This window comes from Zootermopsis nevadensis, unplaced genomic scaffold (genome assembly GCF_977971745.1).
Source record: "Zootermopsis nevadensis isolate Lab colony 2312 unplaced genomic scaffold, Znev_1.0 Znev_ptg000079l, whole genome shotgun sequence".
Classification (NCBI taxonomy): domain Eukaryota; kingdom Metazoa; phylum Arthropoda; class Insecta; order Blattodea; family Termopsidae; genus Zootermopsis; species Zootermopsis nevadensis.
This window is the reverse complement of record NW_028259210.1, coordinates 37,309-63,125: the sequence shown is the minus strand read 5'-3', so window position 1 is coordinate 63,125 and position 25,817 is coordinate 37,309. Positions and strand designations below refer to the sequence as shown.

Below are 25,817 nucleotides of genomic sequence, written 5' to 3'. Positions count from 1 at the left end.
AAATCTTCATTCTCATCGCCCTGATGATGGAGGCAGCATGATCTCTGAAACGTTGGTTAACATCGACCAGACTACACAGCGCACCAACCCAGAAGACAGAAATCTTCATACTCATCGCCCTGATGATGGAGGCAGTATGACCTCTGAAACGTTGGTTAACATCGACCAGACTACACAGCGCAACAACCCAGAAGACAGAAATCTTCATACTCATCGCCCTGATGATGGAGGCAGTATGACCTCCGAAACGTTGGTTAACATCGACCAGACTACACAGCGCAACAACTCAGAAGACAGAAATCTTCATTCTCATCGTTCTGATGATGGAGGCAGCATGATCTCTGAAACGTTGGTTAACATCGACCAGACTACACAGCGCAACAACCCAGAAGACAGAAATCTTCATACTCATCGCCCTGATGATGGAGGCAGTATGACCTCCGAAACGTTGGTTAACATCGACCAGACTACACAGCGCAACAACCCAGAAGACAGCAATCTTCATACTCATCGCCCTGATGACGGAGGCAGTATGACCTCCGAAACGTTGGTTAACATCGACCAGACTACACAGCGCAACAACCCAGAAGACAGAAATCTTCATACTCACCGCTGTGAAAACCTCAAATCTTACATAGCATTAGGTAATTTTTAAAATTAATTAACTAAGAATAACGAGCAACAGACATAGCGTCGTTAAATAATGTACTGAACAATAATCCAGTGACACGTGTACCAGTGTACAGAAACAGTTGTCCATCCTTTTGTTAACATTCACACTGACAACTTGACGTCTGAAGCCTGCGTTTACTTATAAAACAATGCTGAATTATAAGATTGGTTATGATGTTTTAAATTAGACTAAACTGGATTGAACTGGCTAAAGTTACATAACAATGGCTGGCTCTTGTGAGAATGTTAATGAACTTCGTGGTTTCATAAAAGGAGTGGGAATTTTTGAGCTGTTCAGAGATTCTTGGATTCTCAAGGACTCTGATCCTTATAGTTGAGGTGTTGGAAGTCCTCAAGGAGCTGGTTCTGCCGCAGTAATTATTCTGATGTTATCCTTATAGTGTATCCGGTTGTAGTAGGAATGACTTCTGTAAATATTAATACATGGAGCGTAATGAATAACTGCGCACACATTGTAGAACGCTATGGAATGCACTGTCTTTGAAGCCACTTGATAAACACTACTCATAGTGATAGAGTGAATTAGGGGACGTTGCCTTTAGCGAAATCAGATAAACATCTAAGTGGATAAATAATGGTTGTAAATAGCTAATTTAAAGGGATTTGACAGTAAATTGATATGATCTACTCTTAGCTACTACCCCAGCAGCTGCATGCAGGTACCGAGGAAATCCCACTGTCAGGTTAGTCGTTTTCTCAACCGAGAGTCGATCCCAGATCCTTCCAAATACGATTCCTTTCCCAACAACAAATTTGTATATGTAATAAATGAACATCAAGACCAGTGCATACGTAAAGTCCCATACGAATAATCTGGAAGATGGGAAACAACTTCCCATTCTTGTTTTTAGACACTGATTCAGAAGTTTAGTGAGGGCCATTGTCTTCATTGTCAGTATTGCACCCACGTCTTCTTTTCGTGAGTGAGGTACTGTTATTAGACACGGATTCTCACTAACTAACTAGCTCGAATGAAGCAGAGTCCTTCTTGAGAAGCTAACAAATAACACTCTCAGTTGGTCAAGCAATTCCACTGCCTGTTATGGAACCAGAAGGTTCATAACGTTGTTTACAACAGCCCGCCACCTCTCCCTATCCTGAGTCAAATTGACTCAATCCACACAGCAAACCCCCCCCCCCTTTTTTTTCCAAAGATTTATTTTGGTCTTTTCTTTCATCTGTGCCTAGATGCTCTGAGTGACCTCTTCCCTCAAACATTTGCCAACCAAAATTTTGTTTTCATTTCTTATCTCCCCAATTCACGCTACATGCCTCGCCAATCTTAGCGTCCTTGATATGATAATTCTGATATTAGGGGAAGAGTAGAGGTTATGAAGCTCTTCATTATTCAGTTTTCATCAACCTCCTATCTTTTCATTTCTCATATTTCAAATGAATAATACACTCTGATCGTTCAGGTAGTCAAGAAATACCCCATGCGTTACGTAACACGATGACTGAGTTCCATGTCATCGTGTAGAGACTAAAGGCTATGAAGAGGTGAATTTGTCCATCTAACTGGAAGTTAATAAATAGATTTGGAATTATTAATTTCACATGGGATGAATTACTTCGAATGAAATAACTTTATCCGTAAAATTAAAAGAGAGTATGTTGTTTCTTTAACTTAGCACCATTTGTCTTTATTCCGTTCTCAGTTTCAAACAAAGCTCGGCATTGTCTGATGACAAACGTAGAGAAATACCCTATCAGCCACTCCATCAACAGTGTCTAGCACTGGGAGTTCATTATTATATAACAATATACGTAGTTCAACTTGAGATATGATGACTGCGTGCAAAACTGGTATTTTTTCCTGTTACGAAACATCTTTTAAACTTGGGTGCCTCCAGGCGATGATCTGTTATGACTTTTACTGGTCTCCCTTCATCTCAGGTAAATCTGGAAGCCCTTTCTGAGGACGGAGCGCATATAAGGCTGATTTGTTGTTTGTTTGTCATCAGTCTTTCGACTGGTTTAATGTGGTCCTCCATTTTCGCCTATCTTGCTCCAATCTCTTCATTTCCATATATTTTTTACATCCCACATTCTCAAAAATTTGCGTCACATATTCCAATCTTTGTCTCCCCCTTCGACTGTTCCTTCCATTACCAAATTTACCAATCCTGGGTGCCTCAGAATGTGTCCCACCATCCTATCTCTTCTTCTCGTAAGATTTTTCCTTCGCCTGTCCTGTCTAAGACCAGCTCATTTTGTACTTAATCAGTCCACTTAATTTTCAACATTTCAAATGCTTCTATCCTCCTTCTTCCTCGCTTTCTCACTGTCCATGTTTCGCTTCCGTGTAGCGCCGTGCTTCAAACATATAACTTCAGAAAAATCTTTCTTAATTCCAGGCTGATATGAACTTCAAATACTGTGATTTGAAGTATTTTAAATATTCATTTTCAAATCTCAGTCATCGGTACATTTTCATTAGTAGTTTTCTTTAAAGTCGACTCATATTTGCTAAGTCAGCAGTTGGACACGTTTTGAGCCAGTTCCGTTTGCTTCCCGTGCATAAAACCATTAATAATTATTCAGTTTGGAAACGTATAATGGCTGTTATCTCCAGCAACAACATTATATATTACGGGCCTATTATCGCGTTAATTTGCGAGCTTTGTTTCACAACTTTGTATATTTCTAAATGGGACATGTGTCCATTTTGTGCTGACAGTTCCGTTCTGCAGTTTCCTTCCATGTTCACCGATGCTACACGCAGACTGTAATTAAGATTCTTCCAGTCGGTCGATCTCAACATGAACATAATGGAAGCAGTTCTGTTGTATTCTGATACAGAATTGAAATACCGTCGTTTGTTTTTTGCAATTACTTTGTAATTTACAGTGGGTAAAAGGTGGAGTTCAAGGCAATGTCGTGACCTTTTGAATTTTTAATTTCTAAGTATATCAAAGATGAACAAGAAGGGTAATAATTCTGGGCTGGTACAGTGAGTTTGGACAGACATTCCTATGCCCTAGTGAGAAATTTGTCTCAATTATTTCTTGTTTTGTTGGAGAGTGAGGTTTCTAAAGGCTTTTATTCACATCGTAACTACAGATAATTTATTCCTCCACTAATTTGTATTTGAAAACTGAGCATTTTTAATGACTTGTGGTTTTCTAAAATAATGGGAAGGAAGTGGTCGTTGCCAATTTTAAGTAGTATCCAAGCATTTGCCTGGAGGGACTGAGGTAATTCACGAAAACCATCATGATATCCGACCTCGTTCTTACTTGTAACTGGACGTGTTAACTCTGCTACTTGAAAACTGGGCACGTAGCAAGTGATTGTCCTTTGTTTTCTTGTCTTCGTTGATCTCGGAGGAGTTTACTGTTTTCAAATTCTTAATTTTCATATTTCATAACTGTCATTTGTTTAGATTCCTTTGTTTTCCCGCCTTCTTTATTTCTTGTTTTCTCTTTCTGCGTTTACACGTTCCTCACTGCAACAGAATTTTGGTTTGACTATTTCACAGTTTGGAAGCCGTCACTTGGGCGTTTGTATGATTTACGAGTTACGGCCCAATCTGAGCCGTGGAATTCCTGGAGAATTTCTTTTTTACCAGACTTTCAAACGTTTTTCTGCATATAGGACACCTTGGACAGGGGGTCGGCCGAACGCAAAGCCTCTACGTACACAGCACAACACAGAAAGACGCGACTGGTATTCGACCCCACGATTCCAATGTTCCAGCGACCGTTACTTCCTGAGGATAATTTATATTATTTTTAGTTAAGCTGATTTCTTGAGACATTAGGATTATTCATATAAACAGACAACCAAGAAACAAAGTGTAGGGCCTAATTAGTTATCGTAGTTTAATAAGATACTCCACATGTCTCGCTGCCTTTTGCATAATTATGTGTGGTACTGGCATTACGACACGTGTTTTGTACTGGGCATTCACCACGTAACGGACATGCCATACCAGATCGTTGTCCAATTTAGAGAGATTCCCGTTGCTGAGAGGCGTGTCTGGAACTTTTACACATGTTTACCATCTCTGAGTTTTACTCCTTGGAATATAAATTACTGTTAAATTGCGACATCGCAGTGTGAAACATTATCACCAACCGTACGCACGTCGCACTGAGGTTAGTACTAAGCATTCTCGTTGCGTAGTCGAGCGGGCCCTGTTTCGAATTTTGGCCTGGGTTCTGCCTGCCGCGAAGAACAAAGATTTATGCATTACCGATCCCTTGATTTTAACGAGACCATTCTATTAGACGCAACAGAATAGGTATTTAGGTATTTTCACCTGAAGAGGGGAGCAGAACCAGCTCCGAAACGTAGTGGTCTTGTTTTAAACTATTGAACAACGGATCAAGTCGATGAGAACAGCAAAATTGAACGGAACACACCGTCGTTAGAATCCTTTAGAACCTATATATATATATATATATATATATATATATATATATATATATATATATATATATATAGCATTTTCATGTTATATAAGGACGCTGTTGGGAGAGATGTGCAGATATCATCATCTTTCTGAAAGGAGTCGGTGGAACTCGCTGAAGTGTGTAAAGGAAGGGTAAGAGAAGAGGGTTTATCTCGTAAGAGACGTGGGAAATGAGAATTTCCCGGGACGGAATTCTGCCGGTGGGATATATTGCATACTTTAAGGCTCTAGTCTGAAATTGACTGGAGAGATTGAAATGCCTTCGATTCTGCGATGGATGCTCGGTTATGGAATTTTTATTGCATTCAGAGGGCGTTCATTTTATTTATGGACCCTGAACACCCGCTCCTCCACACCGAATAGCATGATTGTTTGCTGCTCGTGCGCGTTCGTAGAGTTTCCGGCTGCCGAAAGAAGCCAACACCATGCAGAAAACAAAGAATCCTACTTCTGAATTGCATGTCTTTAATCTGTTTTTACACGAATTTTTTAAAATTGTCATGGGTTCACAAATAACATACTCACTCTGTATTATCCTCCCAAGTGGTCTGAGGTTTTCAGATCCTGTGTAACATTTTTTGAATGTGAAGCTATAGGACCACCCCCTGTCCGCTGTCCACGGCTATTTATTCAACGTCTTTATTACTGTTCTCCGTATCTGAAGGCCGTCTCCTCCATTCGCAAGCAGAGGCGGATATGCGACGTAGAAGTGACAGCGATCCAAATGAACATGGTCGTTTAACATCATCATTGGCTATTTACGTGTTGCAGTTCAGTGAATTATCGATCTTGACCGAGATTTGTGTATCGACATATCAACTGTTTTATCTCAAAAACAATAATTTCCGTGACAGCACTTATTTAACGTAGACACATCGTACCGCGGCCTGGGTACAGTAACTGACTACAGACTAGACGACCTGGGTTCGGTCCTCGGTAGTGACGCTGACTATTTATCACCCATCTAGCGCCGACGTCTAGAGCAAGTAGGAGCTGTACTGCCTATCCCTACAAGCTCCTCCTCGAATAGTTACATCGAGTAACAAATGAACACCTGCAGTTCGTTCCGTTACGTGTTTATGAAGTAAATTGTGCCTGCTGTATTCCTGACACCTATTATTTGACAAATAGATAAGCGTAGCTACATGCTGTTCATTGAAGCAAAGTTAACAACAAATGGTTCACCGCTTGAACTTCCGGACAGAACCTTAACATCCGCCTCTTACCATGAAGGACGTTCCATCTTGTTCTCTTACGGGAATGCCAACAGTTAAGGTTACTTGTGACGTGTTGATTGCATCTATTACCTACCATTGGTTGGTCTTAACAATACAAAGCAGCGCTTTAACAAGATTTTGGGATAAAATGAGGTTGTGTGTGAGAAAACATTTTATAGAAAAAGAAGTACTTTTCTACTTATAATTCATGTTAAGTAGAAAGTGTTTTATTTGCAGATTTCACGTGACTTGAATTATTTGTTTGAAATATCTTTCACGCAGAATACTTCAAGTAATTAAATTAAATTCAGAATTGACATAAAATTGTAATATGTAAATCACAGAACTTACATTTATTCAACTTTTCCGAGATCTTATACTTATCTGGTCTGCTAACTAATGCCACTTTTCATGTATAAGCCTCCTCAGTCTTAGATGTTAAATGCATCTGAAATGTGAATGATATACACCGTAAACCAATACCGCATTTCGCGATAATTTATTCCTGTCTGCCCTGCGTTCTGTAGACCGCTGCAGACCGATTACTGATTTCCAATCAATCTGTCAGTTATTCATATAAATTGGTCTATATATTATCACATACCTAACTGTCTGTTATTACTTTCATTACTCTATAATATGAAATTCGTAAATTTCTTGGCGAATATCTTTTGTGGATTTGTAACGAAACTAACATATTTTATTTATGAAGAAACCAAGTAAAAACGAGCATCTTTGTGTATGTCATTCGGCAATAGGTCAGTCGGGCTTCGATTCAGGAAGAGATCCCAACTAATAAAACTGTCGATTAAAATAATGGCGACGGCAACATACTTAGAAATATTTGCGATTCGAACGCATGCCAAAGAGTTAGCAGTGCCCCTGCATAATTCTATCACTTTGGCAATCAACCAGAAGCGGTGCTGCCACAAGAAACATTTGGAGTTAATCAGCAGACTTAAATTAAAGCAGGTAGGAAGAACCGTATATGGCGCAGGCAGTTAATAAGAATCTAAAAAGTAAAATAAAACTTAAAATTGTCTTTGCGCTAAAGCGTTACATTATGAAGGAGTAGTAGGGGGGCTTGAGTCAAAGATCCGCGTATTCTTAGCCTTGGCAATAGATCGAAGTGAATGACCAGATTCAAGCCTCAGTCGCTTTATTCCCTGAACAAGAGTACTCTGCCTTGTGTCGGTTGGATAAGAACTTGTCCCGGAGTCAAACTGGATTTCTTGGCAAACAGAAGCAGGTTCGTATTTAAATATAACCCTACGTGGAATCTAATGGCCAAAATTTGACTCTTCGCCGTTGTGAATGACCAGCGGATTTCTCGCAAGGGGATTCTTAATTTTTTGCCAATAATCAATCAATCAATCAATATCTGAGACATGCTTCATCAAGAACGGTCTAAATCAAGGAGATGCTTTGTCTCCCTTGCTCTTTAACTTTGCGCTAGAATATGCCACAAGGAAAGTCCAAGATAGGCAGGAGGGTTTGCAGTTGAACGGGACACATCAGCTATTGGCATATGCTGATGATGTTAATTTATTGGGGGACGATATGAATACAATAAAGAGGAACGCAGACGTTTTACTAGAGGCTGGTAGACAAGTGGGGCTAGAAGTAAATTCAGAAAAACTAAGTACATGTTAGTATCTCGTCATCAGAAGACAGGCGGGCAAAATTATCTTAGGGTAGCTAATAAGTCAAATATCTGGGAACAACAATAACAAATCAAAATGATACTTGTGAGGAAGTTAGGAGGAGATTAAATTCTGGAAATGCTTGCTACTTCTCAGTTCGAAATATTTTGTCTTCCCGTCTGATTTCTAAGAACCTGAAAATTAAAGTATACAAAACAATAATCTTGCCTGTTGTGTTGTATGGGTGCGAAACATGGCTTCTCACTCAGAGGGAGGAACACAGATTGCAGGTGTTTGAGAATCGGGTGTTGAGGAGGATATTCGGGCCTAGGAGGGAAGACGATGGGGCGTGGAGAAAACTGCATAATGACGAGCTTAAAAATCTGTACTCCTCTCCCAGTGTTGTCAGGGTGATTAAGTCGAGAAGATTGAGATGGGCGGGACATGTAGCGCGCATGGATGGGGCAAGAGGTGTGCACCGGGTACTGGTCGGGAAACCTGAAGGGAAGAGACCGCTGGGGAGACCTAGACGTAGATGGGAGGATAATATCAGGCGGGATCTATGGGAGATAGGAGTTGAAGGAGACTGAATTTTGTTGGCCCAGGACGGGGTCCGGTGGAGGGCTTTGGTTAATTCGGTGATGAACCTTCGGGTTCGGTAAGCCATCTAGTTAGTTAATGAATCGGTCAACGACATGACCAGCTTTCTTATTAATTATGATTGTCCCAGTTGGCGCTGCTCGCAACAGTTACCTTCGTTGCAACTAAAGGGACGACATTTTATTTTACATCCATTGTTCTAGCACTGTGTGAGATTATGTCAAGAACTTCTTTACAGTTCGTGTACTGATTAAGTTACAAGTTCACGCTGCAACCTGTAGCAACTAGATATCGTGTCAGTGTTAACTGATTTTCCGTTTATTCATGCTAGTGGAATGGGACATAATGGCCACCCGATATGTAGGACTGTTTGTAGTGGCAGCATGCTGCAAAGGAGTGCGATACTGACCGGGTTAATACGACCCACACAATCGTATGTCCCAGTGACGCATTAAACCACGGAAGACATTGTAAACAACCTTGACTTAATCACATTAACGTATAGATGCTTCTGGAGCGTGTGCCCATAAGAATAGCAGTAACTTGGGTGTGCTGTTTGAATGGATTTATCTGAAATGACATATGGGAATACAGGGGCGGAGCGTTCACGTCCCCCTACAAGCGTTGATGGGTACCTCATTCAGGCGTAAGTTCCCAGTCTATTTGCGCAAACGCAATTATGACAGAAACAATATCTGCTGTGAAAACCTCAAATCTTACAATATAGTGCTGGTTTGAGGGGGAAATAGGGGATTACATGATCTACCAAGCTAAGATGCTAGCCAAACCTCAACTGCTAACACTTAATTGTTCATCATGGAAGATAAATTACGATCCAAAAACTCAACTGCCAAAGTTTTAACTCCCCTGACCCCCATCCCGGAGTGGGATTTGGCCAACACTTTTGAAAAAGTCACGCTTTGCCACTGTGGGAATTCCTTTTCGAAATTTTTTGCTCAGAATATAACTTTTGGGCCAAGCTGGTGCGGCATTACGTTTCTCTCTTTAACCCCCTCTGCATTTATGACCTCCCCCCCCATCTGGACACATCACATCAACTGGATGCTGTATGGACGTAGAATACCACGCGGCAAACACATACGTACTGTGGCAAAGTCCGTCATAAATAAATATGAATCTGCCTTCAATGTGTGGATAATGGCAACCCATATCAACATGAGTACCATCAGACATACATGAATGTACAAAAGAAATGTATCTAATCTCGATCTTATGTGTACATGGGATACACGGATGTCCGCACGTAGGAACGTTGAAACTTCGATATCAGCAGACGTGCGTGATTACACCAAAGGCACTGATGGTAATGTTTGGCATGTATTGTCCTACGTCAGTGGTCCCCAACCTTTTTTTGCCCAAGGGCACATTTGAGAGTTTATGAGATCGTGGCGGGCACCAACCAATTAACAAAGCCAAATTTTCTTTTCTCTGGACAAATAAGATATGGACACCAAATAATACACAAAACAACACGACGTTTAATGATGCAATCAAAAATACGTACTTTTATAAGTACAATTATTATTACTCAAGTGGGAAGTTAGTGTGATGTTTGGCACTGCATTTCAGCGGCCAGTTTTACAAATTTGGGAGAGTAGGATGATGTTGCTGCTCGCAATCGTCAAGATGGGCATTAGTACGTAGAGAACTGTGCTTTGATTTTATAATGTTCATGGTTGAACGGCCTTTATTATTCAGTATAACCTCTTTCCGTATCAACGCGGGCACCGCGTTGGGGACCACTGTTGTACATTATTTCGCCCTCACATCTTCATCAGTTATCAGAGTGATTATTCTCTTGTAACATTGATGTCACTGTTAGGTCAAGGTCATGACAAAGTCAAGACAAGATCGCCCCAATAGTTTGCCAGATAGAGGTCTTTAAAATTCTCATAAGTTTTACGCGTATTTATGCCAAACGGTAAATACCTGATTGACCATACTCATGTCAAAATGAGGTCACGTATAGGTCAAGGAAGCCACGACAAATTCGTCCCAATAGTTCTTACAAAATCTCAAGGTTATATCTTCTCACCAATATTTCTGCTAGCCAGCCACCCTAGGGCCACACCCTTTACCCCAGGGCCACTACCCCAGTCGCACCCCTCCCCAGGGCTATCCCCTTCTTTGGGACAACCCTCATGATCACCCCTACCCAGGATCGCCCTCCCGGGACCACCCCCCTTCAGGATCCCTGCAGCATCACCATATCCCAGGAACCACAGCATCCCCTAGGACCCCAGGATTCCCTGAGGAACCCCAGGGACACTGCCCTCCAGGATTCCCCGGATTTACCAGGACTCCCCACTGGATCTGGGTAGGGAATCCTTGGTGGGGATCCTAGGAAATCTGTGGGGAATACTACAGATTTCCTAGGATCCCCACCAAGGATTCCCTACCCAGATCCAGCAGAATTCCCCACGATCGCAACCCAGGATTCCCCTGGATTCACCACATAATATTACCCACGATCCCGCAGGATTCCCCACCAAAAATCCCCATATTATCCCACATAGGATCCAAAACCAGAATTCAAAACGCGGGGCCGGCACCCCACCCTACCCCCCCGCGCGCGCCCTACCCCCCCCGCGCGCGCCCTACCCCCCCGCGCGCGCCCTACCCCCCCGCGCGCGCCCTACCCCCCCGCGCGCGCCCTACCCCCCCGCGCGCGCCCTAACCAACCCCCCCCGCGCGCGCCCTAACCAACCCCCCCCGCGCGCGCCCTAACCAACCCCCCCCCGCGCCCTACACCCCCCCGCGCGCCCTACACCCCCGCGCGCGCCCTACACCCCCGCGCGCGCCCTACACCCCCGCGCGCGCCCTACCCCCGCGCGCCCTACCCCACCAACTATTGGCACCCTCAAAAAACCTCCCCACGAAGGGAGGTGGAGGCCCAGGCCGTTTCTTGAGCGAGCAGAGGCGCGGACCCGGCTCCGGACAATGGCCGGGCGCCTGGTGGCGGGTTCCAACGAACCGCCCGAGTCGGACGAGTCCAACTCGTTGGCTTTGCGCTCGCACGCTACGGAAAACAGGACCTTGTGGGTGAGGCGAGTCGTACAACTCTTTCGACTAACCCACCTGGCAACAGATCTTGTCTAGGGGATATAGCAAGAGCATAGTAAGATTAGGTATATTAAAAGGAGCACTCAAAATTCGAAAATAGTACCAGCAGCGAAATCGCAGTAATTGATATGGAATAATACCGACAGGGGGGCTCAACCCCAGCCGCTAAGTGGTCATAGGAACTTAAAACAAACCTCATAAAGCAAATAATAACTCGCGCCCTCTGTGGGGGACGGCGTTTTTGGTGGGTCCCGATGTTCCCGCACAGAGGACGCTGCCGTTTATTTTACGTTTTTCGAGCTTTTTTTAATTCTCCACAGGCCGTGGCTGACCCTCCGTCCCGCGATTTGGTTTCATTCGATTAAATCATTGAGTTTTCGCTGCTCGTAGTATTTTCGCTTCTAGTGTTTTATTACTGGACGTATAATTTTATCTGCCCCTTAGTCATCTCTGCCGACACGCGGTGGATGAGTTTTTTATCTTTGCCTTTCCCAGCATGCTCCGCGAAACTTGTTTTCTCCGAACAAGTTGAGTTTTTTCCGGTTGTCTCTCTCCTGCTCCGGTACAGCGCGGGTGTACGCAGTCTTTACGTAAGTTGGGGCTTCAGTCGGCCATTTTGTTATTACGTCTCAGCTTGTGTTTGGTTGAATTCTCGATCTATTCGACAGCCAAAGAGTTGTTGAAGCTTTCGTGGTGGTAGTACGAGGCTCTAAAGAATGCAGGCGAATTCGTGATAATGAAAATACTAACCGATTTTCTCTAGAAATTGCAAAAATCGTTGAGTTATATTTTATTCGACTTAAACCCTTGCACCATTGAAAATGTAATCCTTGAATCTGAAGCGAAAATAATAATAAATTCTTATTGTGTGGATTTCCACCTCTTTTCCTACTCGCTGAACGTGCAATGCAAGCACAAATCGATGAAAATTGTAATATTGATTATGATTGACTCCTGGATTTGACCTTATCATAATGAATACAGATTTAACCTGGTCGGATAGATAACGACCCTGACTTATAGGCATTTGTGTCGGGCGGCTTTACAGGTAAAAGATCGTCTATATATTTTTCTCTAGGACTGTGACACGCACATGCGAGAGTGCGTGTGTCCTGTTGTGGGTCCTCGGGTGCTACGTCCTGTACAACGCGAGCCTACTTAAGTCATTCAAGGTGATTTGCATGAAATATTCCGTCCTCTGAAGTAGAGAGTTCTGAAAGTACGTTGAGGAAAAAAAGCTTATATTGCGTGCTGTTACCGATACAACGTGACTTGGCCTGCGTCACACAAGACAAGATGGCTGAAATGACGTTGCAACACTGAACTAAGTATTCTGAGATGATATTCTATTTTACGTTTTGATTGTTCTGTGATACTGCCCACGCATTCCGTCTCCTTCTAGGTCAGTGGTAACAACCACGTGACACTCGTTCAAGACTTGAGGTTTACGGAGCGGTGAGGATGACGGCCGCTTACATCGTGAGGTCGCTAACACGACAACCCGAAAATTATATTACAGCAGCAGCGAACTAAGGACTCCGGTGAGTACAATGAGAAATTGCCAGATAATGCCCACTGATCGAGTTTCAGAGCGTACGTACAGAAGCGACATAATTATAAATTCTTGTCATTATGTCTGCTTTGAGGTGATTGGCGGAGCCCTCTTCACATTCACGGTGATTATGATATCATCATTCTTCATCGCCGTCGTGAACCTCTGAACCAGAAGATTTTTCCACGTCTCGCTCCTGGACGCTGCTCTGTGACGTCTGGCTCGATACGTCTCAAACGATGAGGCACCAGCGAGCGATGGACTCGGGTGAGTACGGTGATGTATTATTTCGAGGTCGATTAAAAATTATAATGACTTTCGTAGATAGTGTTCTGTGGGAATTTAAAAATTAGTATGTCTCGACGGTAATGTAGTGTCTGAGTAAAGCCTGGTCTGCGTGGATGGGATTTCGCGAAGGTACCGATATCGTCAAAAATCAAAGAATGTTTGAAACCCCCTACGTACGGTAAGGAATCGAGTTCTTTTATGAGGCATCATAATTAAAACACTTGGTACATACGTTGAAGTAAACTTTCAGAATTGAACTACTTGGTATTTAGCATTCTCTGTTGAAGGCTTAATGTACCGTTTACATGCCTTTTTCTTTATCAGTATTACTTCGCCCCACTCGCTTGTAAATAATCTTCTTGAATCTCTTTCCCTAAGTGTTTTCAAGTTCGGATTGTCTTACAGAGTGAGAAACGAAGTATTACGCCTGTCTAAATCATCAAGAAATATTATAGGACTGTTAACTTAGTTGAAGCATCTCTCTCTGTCTGTCTGTCTGTCTGTCTGTCTGTGTTTTTAATAAGTTCCGAAGATTAGGATGGGTTGACACTCAGGTTACAGTAAATTGGTTCATCGATTCTCGACAGATTCTGACGAATTTAGGACCGCGTTCAGGTGTGGGTTGCTCTAAAATCCAGCCGTTCCTCAGCTCGAATATTTGTTGCGCCATTGAACATTGTCTCGAGAATAATAGCAAAACTTGAAGAAGTCGCTGTTTCCAGCACTTCGTGTCCCATTTGATAGGTTGAACACGTGTACGTGTTCAGTACGAGAAAGAAATTGCTGCCGTGTTTGAAAACATGTTTTAAGCTGGAAGAAACCAGCAGATAGTCTCAATAAATGCACTGCGTGAATGGAATTCTTAGGAATGTTACACATTCTCCAACTTTGTCGCATTGCTCATATCACGTGTAACCATGGATTAAATTCCTTGTAGAATCGAATTCAGACAAATAATTATCTTTTTCTGTTATTTCGTGTCATGAACTGTTGACCTTGGTTGAAAGAGTGCGTCTTAATGCACTTCCATAAAATTCTCCGCTGTTCGTGGAGACGCCGTCAAAAATTTATGCAGTACTTGAAAGAATTGGCACAATGGCGGCGTGACCTGTTGATTTGACCCTAGGGATCCGTGTAATGTTTGCCCAAGTGCATGGTAACAAATTAAACATGTCTGTGCGCACGGGCGTAATATCGAAAGTCAATTTTGGAGCTACCTGCCTTGTCCAATGCTTAATCCATTCAGAATTTTTTGTCCTAGATGCATGCAAGTTTAAATTTATGGATATTCTTAATCGTGGCTTTGTACTTTTAATACATAAATTAATAACGAGGGTCAAGGCTGATAGTACCAATGGAAGGTAACAGATAGTGACATACAGTTAATATCGAATTTGACGAAAATCGGTCTGTGTAATGTTAGTAGTACGTGTTCGAAACGAAGAGTATTGACTGCGAATGGTTGTTTGGAAATGGGGGCCACGTTTTGACCTTAAGGTCGTATCGCAAGGCCGGTATCCATCCGATATTCCAGCAAGCTTCTGGTAGCGTCGGACACCATCGTACATATACGTGCGTTCGACTGTGAGTTATACAGTAGCTGTGCATGGTCCCAGATCAAAATAACCCTTTAAAGCAAATATTATTATTATTATTATTATATGTCCAAATTTCTGTAATAATCAGTGAGACTTTATTTTATATTTTTATCGTATGCGTGTATGGCATTATTAATTATTTTAGAAAGAATTTATTTTATTGAAATGACACCAGATGCCGTACAACTTTTTTTTAAAATTTTACATGCTTTGCCATCGATATGACCATCAAAGGTAGTCTTGCGAATTTCTGAGGTGGGAGTTAGAAGCTAACAATAGGCTCAGCCAGTCAAATTATCCGCCTTGAATGGAAAGTTCAGCGTAGTGTTGACAAAATCCCGTCACTGGTGTCTTTCCTGAGCCATATTAATCCATTTCGCAACCTTGAAAAGTATTTCCGTAAGAACAATTTTAATATTATCCTCCCAGTTACACCTAATGTTGTAGAATGTAACATTAATGCTCACCAATCTTTAGCCCTGAGGATGGAAGAAATATGTTCCTCGGAAATATTTGTTACTCGACATGATACTTGAACGAATAATATCTGATTTCTTTAAATCCGGGTTGTATGAGTCATTACATCCAGACTCTATATCCTCTGCAATATGTCAATTTTAAAAGAGATTATTCTTGTTTAATGTTTCACGGACTAATCACATTTCTGTTCCTTGTTTGAGTCTCTCATATCTTTGTAAACTTTTCCGCATAAAATGATTATTATCCAATTTCTTTTAAATCGAATATTGAAAAATTACACCCGTATCTGTTTTGTCAGAGCATGGGATTATGAACGTGTGGACGTCATTCTCTGTTCCGTAATACTTCGTTACTGGTCAGATGTTTACCGCAGGTCGCAGTAACCCCGTACCCGTTTAACCGTTGAGCACACTGGCTAGAACCTGGTGCTGTTGGAATGTCTTGGTGTAGATAGAAATCACTGTCTTCCTTTGATGTAATGGTCCCTCATCGCGCACGTAGTCTGTTAGGGTTAGTTCCACAGATCAGGAGTGTTGGGTAAGTAAACATACAAGAAATAAATATTGAGTTGTCCTACTCGATAGGTTTCGGGTTCGAATCTCTCCCCGTCGACAGACAATCGTTAGAGATCTTTCTCGTGATTTTTAGTATTCTGAAGCATATTTTAAGACACATTAAATGTAGACAGCTATAGCTTTATTCAATGTAATTTCAAGTTCATCTTTTAGAAGAATCCTGCCATTTTATGGTGTATAACGGACAAAATTTTAAGACTAATAAATTGCCCGCTAAGAATGACGGCAAAAATGTAAAGTAGTAAACAATAATAATCATAATAATTATCCGATTAGACCCAACATCTCTTAGCAGCGTTACCATGGCAACGGTTATTTATAAATGTTATCCCGTAAGGTCCAAAATCGCTTGGGAGCAAATAATCATAACCGAAGAATGTTTTATGAATGTCTTTTGTGATGTTGCGTCATCACAAGGGCCCACCATCATCGCTGTTATGATGGAGGTAGCAATATCACTTCCTAAACGTCGGTAAACTTAATCATCACAATCACCACAGTGAGAACAGGAGATAACAATTTACGCGCAGATTGAAGATGTAAGGCCGAGGCGTAGTGTCGGGACAGATAATACCCGCATCCCCCCCAAGCTGCTTTTAATGAGTGCTTTTTCTATAATTAGTCTAGCATTTCAGAAAAGAGTGTGTTGTGTTTAGGAGATAACTTTCAACCAAGCTGTTTGTATGTTCTAATCAAAATAACGTTGACCATGAATTTAGAATCTTTTGTCTTCTAGTCTGATAAATAAAAGTTGTAAATATTAATGAACAACACACTGTTATGTTTAAATTTGGTTTGCTATCATCGTAATTAATGTTAATAAACTGTTAAATGACGTCCTATGAAATGAATAGCAGTACATTGCCACGTTAAAATAAGTTTTGATAAACGTTCAACGCTGAAAACAATTAAATCTACCATGTACTTCAATTTTCAGTAAATCTAATTTTAAAACCGCAAAGTGTATTAATGGATTTCGTATAATTCCGAAAATAATATTTTCTTAAACAGCATTAACCAACTGATGTTTGTAAAGGAGAAGGATGGTATTTGCTTTGAGGCATGGTCACGTGAGATCGTCGATGACACCAACGTTTCCCAGAAAGATAATGTGTCGATTCTCACATCTTCAGTCCTGAAGTCTGATAGAGTTTGTTTCTGAGAAACTTTGGAATTTAGCAACAAGTCTACACGTCACCAAAACATTATCCTCATCGCCGTAAAACTCTCAAATCTGAGATGGAAAGAGTATTTTACCAGGACGCTGGCATCTACGTAGGAGTCCACATGGCGCCAAAATCCATATTTACATCCGTGCACTTGCGACCTTCTGCCAAAAGGGACCAAGGGAGACTCTCAGAACCAAAATACTACATGTCAGCTTGCAGTTTATATATTGATTTGAATGTTTTATTACGATCTGCACTGAAGATCGTTGCAGGATTTTGGAACGTGATTTATATTCAAATGTGGTGTCTTGAGAATGTAACAAGAGCTTATATCCGAGTTCCCTTTCTTATTTAGCTTTCCCGAAATATCATCTTAATATAAATGTGCTTTTGTATCGTGTTGCCGGTTTAATTTAAAGCCGCCATGGACAATCTAGAAGATGCAGACGTCATGCCTGAAATTATGTTCCGGCATCGAACTCGAAATTTATGTGAGTAAGCTAAGATATTATTTTCTGCTATACATAATTTGTTCTGGAATTTTCCCACCCACTTTCAACCAGAACTCTCATTGCCAACATAATAAATGTCAGTTTGCTCTTTAACTATGAAATTATACAATATTTTACCAAATCTCACTCCAGGATTCTGGAAGCCGGTTCATTCGAACACCTTGGGTGTTGGAAATGTAACACGTAGATTAAACCGAACTTCTTTATATTTGTCTATCCTCATTTTATGGTTTTCAAGGTCATCTTAATGTCCATGTCCTTGCAGGTTTCAACAGTAGCCGTCATGGACCGTGTGGTTTTGTAGCTGGTGCATCCAAAAGCTGCTAATTTTGAGCTCAAAGACTTATGAGAATATACTGGCAAAAATTATTCCTAGGTTTCCGAAAGCTTCTTTTTTTCCTTTTTCATGGCAGATGATATGGGAGATTATTCCAAATCCTGGAAGAATTAAATTATATACTTCTGGATGTCCAAAAAATCAAATTATTCTGTTATATTTCAATTATTCTAATATCTCGCACTCATCGTGTGCCAGAGATCTCAGAACCAACGTGCTTGACTCCAGATTGATATTTCAGTATAGAATCGAGTAATTTATTACTACCAACACTAATGTTTACTGAGGGATATTGGGAGCTGTCTTATTTTTGCATCTGGAATTTTGGAAAATTAACACGAATTTAAAAACCAGTGACAATGATATATATATATATTTACTTGTTTTCCAGAATATGCTTGTATCCTGCAGCCGTCATGTACCGCCAGGTGGTGTATCCGGTACTTCCAGACGCTACTTACATCATCCAACAGGAGCTGCGTGATATGATGTGGCAGTACTGAGTTCGAAACTCATGGACTACTATTTTCAGTTACCTTCCGATAACGCCCATCAGTTCAATTTCAGTGCCCGTAAATATCGGCATATCTTTTGAAATCATTGGTCTGACTCTTTTTGCAATTCAAAATGGTCTGAAAGAAGGAGATGCTTCGTCGGCTTCTAGGTCAGCAGTAACAACCACGTGACATTTAATTAAGGTTTCCGCGGCGGTCAGGATAATCGTGAAGTCTGTTACGCCATTCAACACGAGACGCCGAAAATGGACTCGTGTGAGTACAATGAGAAATTATATTCCATTAATATGAATAGTATGGAGCTTCAGACCCTACATATAAATTCTTGTCATTATATGGGACATTCTGTCTGGTTTCAGGGGAAAGGCATCGGCGTCAGATTTGAGGTTTTCCACTAGCAAGTGAATCTTCGTGGTTCCGAAACTCAGAGCAGGATCTTCATGGCATTTTCACCCGCGCGGTTGTGTCCTGTTGCGTCTACACGCTCCGGGGTACCCGGAGTTCCGCAGTCCCGCAGTCGCTTCCACCCGGACGCTGCACTCTTGTCGTGTTTCCAGTGTCGGCGGTCATCTCTCCGGCATATTTCGTTTCTACCATCTTTGCTGGTGAGTGAAACGAATTACTTTAATTTTAAATTAACACAAGACTAACGTCTGGGGTGCAGGGGTTAAACTCCTTCCAATGTTACTTAATTTTGAGTCTCCAATTAATATTTTGCTTGTTTCCATCCCTTGAGAAAAATGAATCCAGATTCTTTCTATTTACTCTTTTTCTTCTTTCTTTTCTTCTTTTTCGCCTTCTTCCTACCCTCAGAGGATAGACGGGTTAGAGTAGAGTTGTAGCTGCATGCATTCTTAACCACTAACAACATCATCGACCCTGCAGTCCAGCCGCTGCGCTGCAACGGAGTATCAGCGCAATCCAGCAAAGACGCAGTTAGTTTGCCCACAATATTAGAAATGTTGAGGAATAAATCATAGACTTTATTTATCTGCTTTGCGTTAAATTTTAGTAGGCTTTGGAAATTCACGTAGAAGATTTCCGGATTTTGAAAAGTGGGGATTTTCTGTTTTGATGATCTGAGTAAAAGCTAGCTTTTCAAGTTAAGTAATTTTGAGGTGACTTAAGCGTCTGCTAACACAAACTATAAAGCGGGGAAGATTTTCAATTTGGAAAATTTCATGGGGCTGAAAACTACATTATCGTTGTTTATTTACATAGCTTTGCCCTTAGATTACAATCATATTGCAGGACAGACGTACAGTCCAAATTTAACCACCTCTGACGCAGACAAAGTTCATTCAGTGAAATTGATTGAGAAATGATTGAAATTTTGTAATATCGTAGGCATCGGTACTAGGACATTAAAGTGTGGATTGATGGGAGATTGACACTGAAATTAGGGACGAGACGTAGTGGACAACGAAATCACATGCAAATAAAGTGTGAATAAAATAATACAGGCTTTTTGAAGCCGAAATAAGTGAAACGCCAGCCACTGAGATTTTAAATGAAGTTTTCAGATTGTTATATATTCAAGATGTTATTTAATAAATAAATAAATAAATAACTTTTACTTTTATTTTTTCCAATTGTAGAAACAACGAAAACTGTAACACTTGCTTGTATACCTCTGTTTCCATCACCCTTTATAACAGGTAGAAGAACGACATATGTCACTATTTCGTCTTTAAATTTTCGCATATGAGTTGACTTCCAATGAGATCAGATTTTAACAGCAGCTAAAATTTCCATGACTTGTTACATTATAATTATTAATTATATAGTAGCGTACTAGCAAATTAAAGTGTGCATTGATGGCAAACCAAAAGTTCTCAATTGGATTTAAATCTAGCGAGTTTGGTGGCAAAAATACAACTTTGCATCCGACACTTTCTATTAATTCCCTTGTTCTTTCAGACTTATGAAAGCTCGCATTGCCAAGTCATTTGCAAAGAACGTCGCTCATATTATATATAAATCAAATAATACAGAAGTCATAGAGAGCCTCCCCCCCCCCAAAAAAAAGAAGTCAACTAAAATTGCTCATTGCTTTGTGAATGGAGGTAGCGCGTAGCTCTGAAACGTGAGTGAACTTGTAGCAGACGACACGAGAAACAACGGACGATTGCCATGTCCAGCGACGACGTCATCTGAGAAGTCTCCAGTTCATCGCTGGTGGGTGAAATTTATCTCTTCAATGTTGCAGTAGTCGTAGTAGTTTGTAGCTTAGTTTTTGCCAGTATCCCGTAGTTGAGAGATTTTATCTAATGAAGTCCTTATTTCCATCCTTGAAGGCAAAACGAATTGCAAATCTTCATCTTCTTTTTCTTTCTCATCATCTTATTACTTACACGTGATAGACTAATTTCTTTTTAAAGATAAGTTGCGTCCGTGTTTAATTACGCACTACGGCATGAAGGCGTATGGGTTATTGAAGGTTTAGGTACGTGCATTTTTAACAGCTAGCTAGATGGAGATACGTGGACAGCATCACGTTCCAGTCGGTTTTACCCGAAGGAAAAATTCACGGTATCTTCTGTGTATATTATTGAATTGGACCGAACTTGATTGTGAAGGGATAGGAATCTCTGCCGCTGTCGGTAGTTGAACCGCGGACTTGCAGATTGTCCCGAAATAAAATATTAATCGTGGTAAAAATCGGAGATGACTTAGAAATTACAAGTGAATACGGATTTTGAGTCTGAAAACCCGAAGGGAAGACATAAAATTGGATGTGAACATGGGAATGAACATCGGTAGACATAATTTGTAGATTTATGTCTATATTATAGTTTAATTTTAAAATTTTTGACAAGTATGTAGTGAAGGAGGACAATTATGGGAATCGTGTCAGATTTAATCAGGTATGTTGAACTCGACGCCGAAAACACGCGGTTTACGTCGTGCAAGACACGGCTTACTTATGCGTCGCGTTTGTAAAATCGCAGTCAATACAGGTCGACTGGGGGAATGCCTCACGCGTCATCGTCAGTGGCTTACGTCGTACTAAGCGGGTTACAGACAGACGTAATTTTTAACATTCAGGGATATTGTACAACTCTCGAATTTGTGACTATTTACAAACGTAAGTATCTGGCGATGTAAAAATGTTCTGTTTCTGCGTGCTCAGTTTTCGTCGTGATGTGGACGTCGGTAAACAGGTCCCCCGAGGACGACTGTCGTTGAAAGGAAATCGCTGTAGAAAAAATGGAATCGATATTAATTCGTAGAATCGAACTTGGGCTGTGAAGGTGATGAACCGGATTTTATTAACAGAGCGACCACGAGTTAATTGCTATTAATAAGCACGGTAACGACAGTAATTTGAAGACAATGGTTAATGAGTTGTAGCTTCGCACTTTGTACTGTCAGCATCAGGGAGAGGAGAGGAGAGGAGAGGTCAGGGTGTCGATGACGCACGTGTGAGATGAGAAATTTTTAGTCGAATAGAGCTTGGGATAATTATGTTTACATCATAATGCAAGTTGAAGAAATAGCACGTAAACAAGTGAAATGTGTTCATTTTTGTCTTGGTAGGGCTCGGATAATAACGCAGACTTTTAAAGGAACGTATCGAATTGGGTACAAAATGTTTTCTTCGTAACTGAAATCTAGAAGAAATGTTATACGTTAAGTGTTTGGGATGTCAAATGAATACAACCCATTCCGTGAAAGAGTTTTGGATCTTAGGCGTACGTGATTGTGTTCAGGTGCCAGGCGCTCAGACAATGAACGAATTGTCCGCGTTTTCAGGAACATGAACGTCCGTTGTCGTTTTTTAAAACACCGAGCTTTCGTAGTCACTGCCTTTACAAAATCAAGACGATCGTCATCAAGATACAGGACATAAATTTTAATTCAACATTGTCAGTTTGATTTTCAAGGTGAATTAAATATTTTTGAGAAATATGTTGTATGCATTTTCCACGGTCGTATGTTCTTGTCATCAGGATTGTTTTGCTCGTGCTAATAATATCTGGGGGCAGATTAGAAAATAATTACTTTTATCTCAAGTACTTTGTGTCTAAAGCAAGGATAGCCATGGCCAAGGCAGCTTTCGTCAAGAAGAGGATACTTCTCACTAGGAAGTTGGGCTTGGAGATGATGAAGAAACTAGTGAAGTGTTACGTATGGAGCAGAGACTTGGACACTCAGGAAGAAGGAACAGAAATACCTGGAGAGTTTTGAAATGTGGTGTTGGAGAACTATAGAGAAGATCAGGTGGACGGATCGAGTGACCAACGAAGAAGTATTGAGGAGAGTCAACGAGCAAAGAAACATTCTGCAGGCGATTACACGAAGGAAAGCTAACTGGCTGGGACATATTATGAGAAGGAATGGATTAATGAGTGATATCATCGAAGGCCAGGTTGAAGGAAAGCGAGGACTAGGAAGAAGACTGATACAGCTAACCGACGACCTTAAACAAGGAAAGAAGATGAAGTTCCAGGAATTAAAATGAGAAGCTGAGAATAGGGACAACTGGAGAGCTCTTTTTGGGCAGAGCAATGGACCTGTCGTAAGACAGAACACCGAATAATAATAATAATAATAAAAACTTTTTCTCTGTTAGGTCCACATGTTCTGGTTGGGATCCTACTGAAAATTGTCTGTAATGTTTCGTGAGATAAGGCACGTGTTTGTTAGTCCTCGACGAAGCAACGAAGCTCAAGTTGAAGACGCATTGTCATTTGTCCGCGTTTGGTATATTTATTCGTAGGTAATAACCTTATGAGCTGAAGTGAATGGTAACTAAATTCTTTGAAATGGCATCCTCGTTCCCATGCTCACAAGAGGCCTCATGAAGAATGAAATGCGTGTCTTCCGATAACAGTCGCGTAAGATTGATATTAATATTATCCTTGCATCTGCTCAAAGTTTTCGTATTGGTATTGGAACCGGTCGAATATGGCAGCTCGACGTAATGTGAGATAACTGCGAGTTACATTTTGTTCCATTCGCGTATGGCATTTTATGTACGTGTTATTCTGTAGGGCTATTAGGAACTTGGCCGATGTCGGAATTTTGTTAAGAGAGCTTTGAATCACGTGTTGTTTACGGTGAATGAATTACGAGCGAGAGATAGTCGTTAGGTTTTTCGGTCGTTTGAATCTTAGAAGGTGCGGGAGTATGCAAGATGAGCAGCCTGACGGAGGGTAACATTTCCGTCCAGCCTTAGGAAGCAAAAGTTTATTTAGATCTGGGTTTTCGCATATGCCGTACATGTTTAGATAAGTAGTGAGAAAATATGGCATTTTGTGAATTACTTATTTCCTGAATGTGTTGTAGTAGGGCTCAAGGTAGCAATCTGCAACGAGTCCCGGTGGCAAAGCGCTTGATACTGGAAGGTGATGATGTTGATTGGGTCGTTCTTTCGTATGCGATTACCGCGTTTTGGGCTCATGGTTTGTTTCATGGATATCATGAGAGACAGGTCGTTATTGTTGTGTGTGCGCGCGCGCCGTGTACTTGGTACAAAAATTCGAAAGTTCGGTTGTGTTTCTATGTTTGATGTAAAAGAAAAGTAATTTCTTACCTTGTAAGATGTGGATTATGTACATTTTTGAAGCTGAAAGTCCATTATTTTTATGAAGGACGTGTAAAGGTGACGGCCCCTGCGGGTAGGGCGCGTTGCATCGCATGTATGAGTAGGAGCTATACTTTTTTCGTATGACATAATAGTTTTTTGGCTACTAAACAAGTTCATCCTAATTACTTGAGTATGTGTGGAATACATTTTTGGTTTAAATATTTTAATTTCGTTAGTTAGAGAAAGAAGCTAATTATATTGTTAATATGATATGAATACAAATACTCATTAGATATGGGGTTTAGGATTTTTAGAATTAGCTTGGAGGATGTAGGGAAATTCGATCCTTAGTCATACAGCATTTGACGACAGACGGTTGTTCGCTCAGGTCACAGAATAGTAGGAGTATAAAAGCACGCAATGTCTTAGATAAAAGATTATCAGGCCGGCTTTAGATATCTCGGTTTCTCTACCTATAAAATCTATCTCTTTTATCTATCTGTCTGTCTGCCTCTCTCTATCTATCTATATATCTGTCTGTCTGTCTGCCTACCTAACTATATATCTATTCATCCCTTCATGTATTTACCAATCTATGTATCCATACGAAGATTAACCCAAACACGCACCCACCCACATCATGCATGTTTTGTAGCTCGTATTTTGTTGGTTAAGACAAAAATATGTCACATGACACAGACAATTATTGATATTTCAAATGGCAATTTATTGTGTCTTATGCTAGTGTATGATGATGTATTCTGTTCCATGCCATGGTGTGTTGTATGCAAGTGTGCGTTGTTATTTATACTTTATTAAGATGAATTCCATAAGACAAGGAATGGATATATTTAGCGATGACTTACGAGATTCACCCGAGACACTACCTCGTAAAAGCCAAGGCAGGTGTGCGTTTAGTGATGACATACGAGATTTGCACAAGACAGTAGTACCACTTCGAAGACAAGGCACGGGTTCATTTTGTGATGACTTACGAGATTCACCCGAGACACAATCACTTCTAAGATAAGGCAGGCGGATATTCACCGGTGACGTACGTGATACCCACAAGACTCTTGTACTTGGAGGGGAAAGCAGGGATACATTTAGCGATGTACGAGATTCACACACGGCAGTACCACTCTCAAGACACGGCAAGAGTATAATACATTTACCTGTGACGTACGGGATTCACACAAGACACAAACACTTTAGAAAAGATTTTTAGGATTGTCGCAGTTACATATGATGTCTATTATTCAGTGAAGATTTAACCACTATAGAAAACATGTGGCATGGGCGCAGTTATACACGATGTGCATGATTCACTGCAATCACTACTTTTGTGAGGTATTTCGCGTAGATACAGTACGAGTTGCCAGACACATGCAGTAGGTATAGTTAGCAATGATGTACATGACTCATCTAAGACACTACCGCTTCGAAGGGAAAGCAGCGATACGTATAGGGACGACGTACAAGATTCACCGGAGACATTACTACTTAGAAGGCAAGGGTGGGGTACATAAAGCAATGACGTATTAGATTGACACCAGACATTACCACTTGGATTCACATTAGACATGACCACTTTGAAGACACGG

At 41.0% G+C, this 25,817-nt stretch overlaps 1 long non-coding RNA gene across 5 annotated transcripts; it reads left to right on the top strand.

The window, feature by feature from the left end:
• Positions 1-12,852: 12,852 nt before the first annotated feature.
• LOC147870980 (uncharacterized) lies at positions 12,853-24,876 on the top strand. Of its 5 annotated transcripts, none has more exons than XR_015532963.1 (5): positions 12,864-13,195; positions 13,301-13,473; positions 18,557-18,935; positions 19,040-19,285; positions 20,751-24,876. It is a non-coding gene; the product is annotated as an uncharacterized LOC147870980 (long non-coding RNA). The 5 variants fall into 5 exon arrangements; XR_015532964.1 differs by lacking the exon at positions 20,751-24,876 and adding an exon at positions 17,736-17,807 and having other exon boundaries at positions 12,865-13,195; positions 19,040-19,515; XR_015532966.1 differs by lacking the exons at positions 18,557-18,935; positions 19,040-19,285; positions 20,751-24,876 and adding exons at positions 17,736-17,807; positions 18,094-18,177 and having other exon boundaries at positions 12,853-13,195.
• Positions 24,877-25,817: the final 941 nt, after the last annotated feature.